The sequence below is a fragment of the Peromyscus eremicus genome, chromosome X, assembly GCF_949786415.1.
Source record: "Peromyscus eremicus chromosome X, PerEre_H2_v1, whole genome shotgun sequence".
NCBI lineage: Eukaryota > Metazoa > Chordata > Mammalia > Rodentia > Cricetidae > Peromyscus > Peromyscus eremicus.
This window is the reverse complement of record NC_081439.1, coordinates 48,321,634-48,332,325: the sequence shown is the minus strand read 5'-3', so window position 1 is coordinate 48,332,325 and position 10,692 is coordinate 48,321,634. Positions and strand designations below refer to the sequence as shown.

The window sequence follows — 10,692 nt, the reverse complement described above, 5'->3', positions numbered from 1 at the left end:
AGTATTTGAAAATGTCATGACAAGTGCATGTTTTTTTCTCCTACCTGAAAATCACATTGACAACTTTTCTATTACCTGTAAAAAATAAAAAAGGCAAATTTACACATTTTTCTTATTAGTTACCTACAGAGTGTTTATGTTGTTTGTCAGCGAATATCAATTCAGGGCTTTGTTGGTCGGTATTAGGACTGGAGGCAACCTCAACAGCATATAAAAACCTATAAATATTGCTGGATTTTTTTTCACGTAAGAATTCTCGTGCTGCCCTTGATTTGGTCTCAATGTTTTCAAGTCTAGTCATAAGTGACTTTCCTTTTTCTATCTACAAGTTACTCTAGAAATTATTTTTTTCTTTGACTTCCTTAATCTGTCCTTGGAAAGAAAAAAATTTTTTATTTTAGTTTTTTTTTTTTGAGACAGGGTTTCTCTGTGTAGTTTTGGTGCCTGTCCTGGATCTCGCTCTGTAGACCAGGCTGGCCTCGAACTCACAGAGACCTGCCTGGCTCTGTCTCCCGAGTGCTGGGATTAAAGGCATGCACCACCACCGCCTGGCTGAAAGAAAACATTTTTACAACTAAACGAAGACCCTGATTGAATATTAGTATTTTTTCTTTGAATGTTCAACAAACACTTTGGCTGTCTCCATAGCATGTTTTCTGTGAGTTAGTAGAGCTTATGTAGACAAACATTCCTTTTGCCCACTAATAAATAGGCTTGATAACAGCCATTAATGGCTAGTACCTAGCCTGTATTTACTTGTGTTATCATTAATGTATGTTTTCCTTTTGCCCCCAAAGACGTTCCCTTTAGGGTGCTTATGAATTGGGAAAATTGAATTCTGATTCTCTGAAGGCATCTGTTTTTCTTGAGTTTGTTATCTCTTTCTGGTTGTGTCAGCATATGAGCACCTGCTTCCTCATAACCTCTTTGTTCATCTAGCCACCCGATGTTTTTTCATTTGATGCTTTTGGACTCGAAGGATACAAAATTCTATTGAATAAGTTTTTAAATTCTTTTGTAAGAAGCTGAATTGATCATTCATGATCAGCACTTTGAGAAAGTGCAATCATTATTGGAGACAGGAAGAAGAATACTGTAGAAAGTCACTGGAGTCGCTAGCATCTTAGACAACATCAAGAGTACACATTGCTCGTCCCAGAAACAGGAGGGAATAGAGTAGCCACTTGGAAGCTTCTTGCTCAGCAATAAAGGAAAATTACACTATAGGCCATGTGTGCGTGAGTGCGTGTGTGTGTGTGTGTGTGTGTGTGTGTGTGTGTGTGTGTGTGTGTGTAAAAAGTTTTTAAGACAGGGTCTCACTCTGTAGCTCATGCTGGCATACTGGCCTAGAACATGCTTTTGTATCCCAGACTGCCCTGGAATTTAGAACAATCCTCCTCCTACCTTACCCTCCTGAGTGCTGGGATTATAGACTTGAGCTACCCTGCCCAGTTTAGAAGCTATATCTTTTAGAAAGTTCCCTCACATAGCATCCACCTCACACCATCTATAACTGTAGTTTCAGGGTATCCAACGTCCTCTTCTGGGCTACACTTACAATACTTGCATGTGTCTGTATGTATCTCTGTGTGAGCACATATGCATGTGCATGCAGGCAAAATACTCATACACAGAAAAAAAATTAGCTTGATGCAGGCCTTTAATCCCAACACCCAGGAGGCAGAGGCAAGCAGATCTCTGTGTATTCAAATCCAGCCTCATCTACATAGCAAGTTCCAGGACAGCCAGGGTTACTAGAGAGACCCTGTCTCAGACGAAAAGAAAACCCCTATCCAAATCAACCTGAAAAGGCAGGTGAATTATTTGGTTCCAAATAAAAGAGAATTGAATACAAGTTGTAATCCATATGAAGAAAATGGGAAATAATATTTTCATGCAGGAAGAACAATAATGAGAAATTCCCTAAATTTAAAGTAATATAACATATATGATATTTATTTCTCACTTTGTGAGTTGAAATTAAATTCTCTTTTAATTTGCTGTTCAAGGAATCCTGGTGTAAAAATGAATTTTAAACTTGTAGGAACCAGAGGGCAAATATATTTATGTAATTTGGACCAAGGCCAGAACACCAGGAGATGTTACCATCAGAAGGCCTGTGAAAAATGACAGTTGTTACATACAGTTATATCACTGAGAATGCAATCCAAGCATTGTCTGTCAACAAGTGCCCCATAACTGGTGTGTGAAGTGTTGATGTGTAGACCTTGTTTTACTTGTAATTCTAGCAATATTTCCTTCACTAAGATTGTTTTACCATTTCCATTATAAAGCCTATATTTTAAAGGTTGTAATGGGGTGGTAGTTTTAATTTTTGTTTGAAACTTAGCAGTTTGACTTGGAAGAAACATGTACAAATTATTTGAAAGAGGTTTATTTATTTTTACAGTGAAAAGTAGCTCTATCAAAGCTTTTTTTTTTTTTTCTTGTACTTCACTTTCAAATGAAAGTTTATAGGCCATTAGTCCATAACATGAATTAACCCCATTTGGTATTTTCCCCTTCCCTTTAAAATGTTAAAGGATTGTTACTCACTTTGGTGAAGTGTTTACTGCATGTTCACTGTAAGTACCTAACATTTTGAAAAGCCTTATTTCTGTGGGACATTGGCATTATTGTTGTAACTGCTCCAGAATGTACACAGATGGCATAATGGATCCAAAGGAGGTTTTAGGAGAACATTGTGGCAATGCATGAAGTAAAAATCCATTTCCAGGATGGCGGCATAAAATGGTCATGTTTGACTGCCTCATCCCATGGTGCCTTGTCCTGAGTAGGGATAAGTGAACACTTTGGGGAAACCTGAATCAATTCACATCTTTGCCCAGGTGCCTGAATTGTCTGCTTTTAAATGCAGGAAGGAAAAAAGTCTCTTTTCTCTGTAGAATCTTTTTTTTTCTTGTTTATACAGAAATGGTAAAAACAACATTATGTATAGATTCTATTATGTGTTAAATGTGAACTTTTATGTCAATGAAAGCAAGATGAGTGACTGATACTCTGCCCTGTATGACCTCAGAGTCTGTTAGGGAAAGACAGATTCATCAGATACTAAGTGGGATATTATCACCACTAACCTGATCAACTTGCCTTAAGCAAAGGGGTGGAGCACTAACTACTTTTTCAGCTCAGAGTTTAGTCTATTTCTAGAAAGAAGTTTATTATCTGGTACCATTTTGTCTTACTAGATGCTTAGCTATTCTTATTTTATGTCAGTATTTTACATAGGATGGAATTTTAATTTGCTGGGAGTGCAATAGCAAAACACCAGAGACTACATGACTTAAGCAACAGAAAAGTACTCCCTCACAGTTCTGGATGCCGACAATCTGAGTCCAAGGATTGGTGTCCCCTGAGACCTCTCTTTATCTTGTAGGTGGTGATATTTTTTGTATGCTGTGCCAAATACACACACACACACAAGACAGGGTTTCTCAGTGTAATCCTGGCTGTCCTGGAACTTGCTCTGTAGATCAGGCTGCCCTTGAACTCATAGATCTGCTTGCCTCTGCCTCCCAGTGCTGGGATTAAAGACATGTGCCACCATTAGAGCATTGCTCAAACTGGATTAAGACCTACTATGAGGCCCTAATTTTAATTTAAAGACCCTAGCTCCAAATACAATCCTCATACTTAAGTATCATTTTAGGGAGACAATATAACCTGAGGTCCACTTGGTAAGTTTGCATTTGTTTGTCAGAATTGCAACATTAAGATTTCAGATCCTGTTTGAAGAAAGGAATTAGAGTTACAACACAGCCATTTAATAGCTGGTGATTTAATGTCATGTGTGTAGCACCTCTTAGGAAGTCTGATTTCTCAATGGAAGTCCTTTTAGGCTGCTTAGACTATCTTCAGATCACATATACTCTTCCCCCCTCTTTTTTTTTTCTTTTTTTCACAAGGGTTTGTGGGCAGCTTCCTGTTCTACAGCCTTCTTAGTTGCACCTGTAAAGATTGCTGGGCTCGGCCAGATGCACACACCTTTAATCCCAGCACTCGGGAGGCAGAGCCAGGCGGATCTCTGTGAGTTCGAGGCCAGCCTGGTCTACAGAGCAAGATCCAGGGCAGGCACCAAAACTACACAGAGAAACCCTGTCTCGAAAACCCCCTCCAAAAAAAATATTGCTGGGTTCTTGAACCCTCAACTAGATGACACCCTGCATTCACTTCTTTGAGTTGTAATCTCACCACTTTTCTTTGTTCTTTTATCAGGCCCTTAGTTCACCTGCTTTCTTGGTTTGGGTTTGGTTTTTCCTTAAAATTTTCAGGTTTATTATTATTGCTTCTTTCCTTCAGTCTTTCCTTTATGTTTGCTGGTATTTCCTGTAGGCTTTCTTATTTCTTTACCTTTTTTTTTTTTTTGAGACAAGGGTTCACAGTGTAGCCCATGCTGGCCCCAAACTCAGTGTAATCCTCCTGCCTGTTCCTCCCATGTGCTAGAAATATATGAGGCCATACCAATAGTATTTGTTGTTTGTGTTAGTGCCACACAGCCCTAGATGGCCATTTTATAAGGTACTTTTTTATTTCTCACTATCCTTTCACAGGATAGTAACATAGGACCTCAAAACAGCCCTGTAAAGAAGCAGCAGGCTAGATGCATTGTATTGATGAACAAATTAAATTAAAGAAATGTTTCCATCCTTTGCATTCCCCTGTGACCTTTTCGAGGAGTCTTGAGTGTTTTATTTGCTTTCTCTTTCACTTAAGTTCATTGAGACAGAGGACTGCTTCTTGTAGCCTAATCGCTAAATATTTGATTAAAGAATTCCTGGAGGAAAACAAGGTCCCACAAGCAATTTCAAGGATTTTGAGTGAATTATTCCTAGAAAATAGTTCTGTTACTGGGGAGTGTTTTAAGAAAAGGAGTAGAACTTGCTATATTGTTTACCTTGACTCAGGTGTCCATAAATTAAAGCTATAAAACTTTCTTGGTATTTGCATATTGCTTATATCAATTCCACTTGTTGCAAGTGATACTGTGTTTGTCATTTGGTTGATACCAAACTTGAACTCAAAGAACATCAGGTCTCTTAACTGGTGAGTGAACCCATCTGACTTGCTTCTCACACTTCTTTCAGGGTCCTGTTCTCTGCTTGCTATCCACTGAGCAGTTTGCTCATAAAGTGGGCATAGTTCTGTTACCTTGGAAAATGGTCTCCAAAAAAAGGCAGTAGTTAGTTCTAAAACATGAAGGGGGTCGTAAAGGTACTGTCTTTTTTAAACCAGAAGATAAGAGTTTTATAGAAGAAATTATTTGCAATTTGGAGATTTCTATGCATCTCAAGGCTTTCAGTGTTAAGGATTTCTATTTCTTGAACTGCTAAAGTCAAAATGCAGTAGAAGTTTGTTATTGCTAGAAGTACTGAAGTAAAAGTAGCTGAGAAACCCTAGAGTCTTCTCTCAGCCAGTTGACATCCTTAGAATTTACTTTGTTCAATTCTTCAGGGCATTAGAAACAAAACCGTGTCACAGAGTGCCTGTCTAATCCATTTATTTTACTCTTAAAACCCCTGAGTTTATTTGTTCCTCTGAAAACTTGAATTTTTGTTGTGTAGTTGGATTTTTCTTTGGGCTGCCAGCTCCCAAATAATGACACAAAGACTCATTATTAAAGAACCCCTTAATTATTAATTATGAAAGCTCAGCCTTAGCTTAGGCTTGTCCCACTCGCTTTTATAACTTAAATTAACCCATTTCCATTAATCTATGTTGTCACATGGCTCATTGCCTCATCTCTCAGTACTGCTCATGCTGCTTTCTCTGCATGTCTCTGGCAACCTGCCTTTCTTCCTCTCTGAGTCCTCTGTCCCCAGAAGTCCCACCTAACCTCTTCCTGCCTCCCTTTTCGTCTAAATAAAAAGAAAAGGTTTTAACTCTAACATAACAAAACTATAACAGTAAGAACAATTATCAGATAAGAATTGCATTCACAATGTCCAGTCCATTTGTATATGGCATATTTGGAGAAAATACTCTTATCTGTTTTATCTTGATGAATTTAAGGTTTTATACCTAAACCATTTTCTATCATAACTTGTATTACAATCTTAAAACTATTTTTTTAGACCTCAAAACATTTTCTTAGATAAACAATTTAACCTTTTATGTCTCTCAACCTTATACATTTTACACCTCTTTTGTGAGTTTCTTTTCTGAATTTGGTAACAAGGAAAACTGTAATGATAACTATCTCGTCTTCAACCCTATCAGGGGCCCAAAAAGGATACAATATTACCTGAGTAAATAGGAATTGCAGAGCAAACAACTTCCAAAACTATAGAAACAACAGCAACATCTTGCTGCCTGAACAGTCACCCAAGGATCCTCTGTAATGTTGAGGCATCTATCTTCGACGTATAGGCCTAGAATACCTGACAGACTTTTCTGTGAAGTAAGAATTTTTGAAGGACTGTCCTACCTTGTCTTGGCAAAGTTCGGCAGTCGCTTTCCTTTTTTTTTTTTTTTTTTTTTGGTTTTTTTTTTTTTGGTTTTTTTCGAGACAGGGTTTCTGGTAGTCGCTTTCTTTTGTGTCCTGCTTGTCTAGTTTGGACAGCATACTGTCAGCCGTCAAGGCAAGGGCAGTTTCTTGTCCAAATGGCTAGCTTTTGCCACAAAGAAAGCAAACTCCATATGGAGGTTCTTCAATGCCCATCATCCTTATTTGAAGTAAATGGGTGCTGCCAGAAGCAGATATTTCTCACTGTCATGAAAAACCTTATGTTATTACAATGTTTTAAATGCCATATTCTGTAGATCTTTGAAGTGTTTGAAGATCACCTATCTAAGATATATCTGTATGACCTTTAAAACATACAATAAGTTTGATTCTTATAGATTACTAACTATTAACCTGTATTTCTTTATTATCTTAAATAGTTTTCAAGGACTAAAACTTTATATTTTTGAATGAACTGCATTGGTACAATACCTTAAACAAGAATAGAAACATATACAGTATAACAAAAATAACCTTAAATTTGTGTTAATATACAAAAATCCATACCAATGTAAAATATTTGAGATTAATAGTTGTTTTTTAGTTTAAAGTAGATTCAATAATCTGCCCTTTTATCCTGTCATTCCTATATCTGCCTTTCTTTTCAGAAAGAGCTCCTTGAGTCTATTCTCCTTTGTTCAGCTTTTTTCCTGACCATGACCAATAACAACTTGTAACCAACCCCCTTAAACCATGACAAACATCCATAACCCAACGAATGACCAAAAACCACCCTCACCACCTCTTGGGAATGTGGTCATCATGTTCTCTAGAGTGCTTCCTGTTGTTTGGGGGCAATTGCATCTTTAGCAGACCCTGAGAAAATAAGGATAAATGTCAAGTCGTGGGAGAGCTAGCTGTATCATTTGTTGTCCAGTCTCTGTGTAATGGGAAAGTGTGGAGCTTATCTGAAGTCCTGGCAAGAGTAGTCTGTGAGGCTCGACCATCTTAGCCAGCAGCTTGAAGCTGCTCTGGATACAGCACTCTAAGGAAACTGCAACAGAGTTATTCTAAGAGGCTGGATCACCTGGGCTACTTGTCTTTATTGGTATCTGGTCCTTTTTTTCTGAAAATACACAAATTTTTAAAGGTCATGTATAAATCTGTGTTAATACAAATATGGAATGTGCAGTGTGCACAAATCAGTTAAAGATGATTTTTGTTCTATGTTTGAGCAGGTAAAAGGTATCTGTTAACTTTATGAGTTTGTTTGGAATGCACAACCACACTGTAATATAAATCTCTATCCATGTCATATGAAAGGATGGCATGTAATAATAAGTCATGAGGACTCTGTAGCCAACAAGATTTACCAGTCTCAGAGCTGTTCCCATGTCCAAGGATCGGCTTATACATCACCTGTCTTGTAGACTTTCATGGCTTTCTGAATGTCTGTAGCCAAGATCCTCAGGAGGTCTCACCTGGTCAAATCTGATCTTGGTTAGCTTTGAAAGAATCAATAGCTTTTTGTTTCCTAAGAAACAAAAGCATAACCTCTTCTGCAATGCAACATATTTTTTTACTTCCATTCTTAAGCCAAGACATCTTTAAAGTATACGGGCTGGTTTAATTCAGTGTGTCTCTCAGCAACTGTCATCTTCTCATCAGCATTTAAAAAATTTAAAGTCAACAAAGCAACATATAGGAACCAGACACCCTGTGTATTTCCCATCTTTACATGGCTTATTTTATTTATTTATTTTTTTAAAGACTTGATTCTTGGTCTTTGTTCTCCTAGCTGATCACCTCAGCCTCTAGGCTTTAGGCCCAGGGGTACAGCCAGTGCCCCAATACCCCACCCATTGCAGCCCCAGTTGCAGGCCAGCAGACAGGAGGCCAGCAGACAGGACTCCTGCAAGCAGGCCTGACCACCCCCCACACTAGACTCTAACCTACAACCCCCAATCCACTCTCCATACCCACACATCCTCCGATACCGCAGCTGCTCCCTGTGACACAGACTCTGCCAGCTCCAATTGGACCAAGAGAACCTTCATTCAGTGTAGCACAGATCTTAACAAGTCTTATTAATAAAGTCAAACCTGGAGCCAGGTATTGGGGTGAATGCTGGAAGATCAGAGAAGCAGAACAAGCCACAGCCACTTCACCTCGCCAATTCCTCAGCTGATCCTGTTTCCTCAGACTGGAAGCTTCTCAGTCCTCATCCAGAATGAATCTCAGCTGAACTGTGCTGCTCAAAAGCCTAAAAGCTTAACCAGCTCTAGTTCCTGGTCCTCACGCCTTATATACCTTTCTGCTTCCTGCCATCACTTCCTGGGATTAAAGGCGTGAGTCACCATGCCTGGCTGTTTCCAGTGTGGCTTTGGACTCACAGAGATCCAGATGGATCTCTGCTTCCAGAAGGCTAGGATTAAAGGTGTGAGTGCCACCATTTTCTGGCCTCTGTGTCTGTCTAGTGGCTGTTCTGTTCTCTGACCCCTGATAAATTTATTAGGGTGCAAGATATATTGGGGAACACAATATCACCACAATCCAGTAACTGATGGAAGCAAATGCAGAGATCCACAGCCAAGCACCAGGCCAAGCTCCGGGGGGTTCCGGTCGAAGAGAGGGAAGAGGGATTATATAGTGGAGATTTCTACAGAGATGACTGAACCAAGCTTAAAGGAACTCATGAACTTTAGACCCACAGCTGTGGAACATGCATGAGACTACACTAGGCCTTCTGCATACGAGAGACAGTTGTGTAGCTGGGTCTGTTTGAGGGCCTCTGGAAGTGGGATCAGGATCTATCCCTGGTGCATGAGCTGGCTTTCTGAATCCCATTACCTATAGTTGGCCACCTTGCTCACCCCTGATAAAGCAGGAGGGGCTTGGTCCTGCCTCAACTGAATGTACCAGGCTTACATGGTTGCCCATGGGAGAGCTTATCCTGTTGGAGGAGGGGATGGAGGGAGGGGGGATCTGTTTGGGGTATGTAAAATGAATTAAAAAAAATTTTTTAAGGCTTTACTTTTAAACTATTTTTTCCATGACTGTCTATACTCATTTTCTTTCTTTAGCATCTAAGCATATTTTTAAACATATTGTGCCTTTTTAGAGGTTTTTTTCTGTCTAGACCTGGCTTTACTAGGCACCTGCAGCATTCTTTGGCTACATGAGACAAATCGTAAACTAACCTGTCAGCCACTGTACTGCTCAGCTTAGCACATGGTGCTGGCAGCTGGCTCCAGCCCTCAGGCAGTGGTGGGTATCCACACCTCTGTGCACTGAACACTGTCCTGCCTGAGTGACTGCAGAACTAGGAAGTCATATCTGGCTCCTTGTCCAGAACTTTTCTTAGCTTTCTCAGACCCTGTGTTTGGATATTCGAGTCTCCACATTGGATGCCATATGTAGCAAGTCTTTCTCTGTACTACCAGCTCCCAAATAATGACATGGAGCTTTTTGTTAAAGCTTGGCCTTTAGCTTAGGCTTGTCTCAAATAGCTCTTAAAACTTTAACCCATTTCTATTAATCTATATTCTGTCACATATCGCCCATCCTGCTTCCTCTGTGTCTCCTCATGTCTCTCATGTATGCCTAGATTCCTCCTCCTCCTTCCTCTCTCTGCCTGAAAGTCCCACCTATACTTCCTGCCTAGCTATTGGCCATTCAGCTCCTTATTAAACCAATCACAGTGACACATCTTCACACAGTGTAAAGGAATATTCCGCAACATTGTATTTCATTCATTTGTTATTTCATTCACATTAATGCCAGAGCACACATGTGGAGGTCAAAAGACACCTTGCAGGAGTTGCTTTCTTCCTACCATGTGGGTTCCAGGAATTGAACTCTGGTTGTCAGTCTTGGCAGCAATTGCTTTAACCAAGTAAGTCATCTTGCCAGCCCCAAAACTTTAGTTTTTAAGAAAAGCCTTTTCTCTGCTTTTCTGAGTTTTTTAATTGAATGTTGTACAAAGTGTTTTGATCATACTCATCTGCCTCCCCCAACTCCTCCCAGATCCACCTCCCTTGCCTAGCTGCCCAACTTTGTGTCTTTTTTTTTTTTTTTTTTTGTAGCTTGTCAGGTCCAGTTTGTGCTGCGCATATATTTGTGGATGTGTGGATGTGTGGCCTTCCACTGGAATGTGGTTACCTTACCAGGGGATACACTCTTTAAAAACTTTTTAAAAACCAAACAAGAACCCTCTCCCTCTCCAGATA

General features: G+C 39.6%; 1 protein-coding gene across 1 annotated transcript in view; it reads left to right on the top strand.

The window, feature by feature from the left end:
* Positions 1–10,692, top strand: part of Pola1 (DNA polymerase alpha 1, catalytic subunit) — a 330,473-nt gene that overhangs the window by 253,217 nt on the left and 66,564 nt on the right. The gene's annotated exons all lie outside the window — the stretch shown is intronic.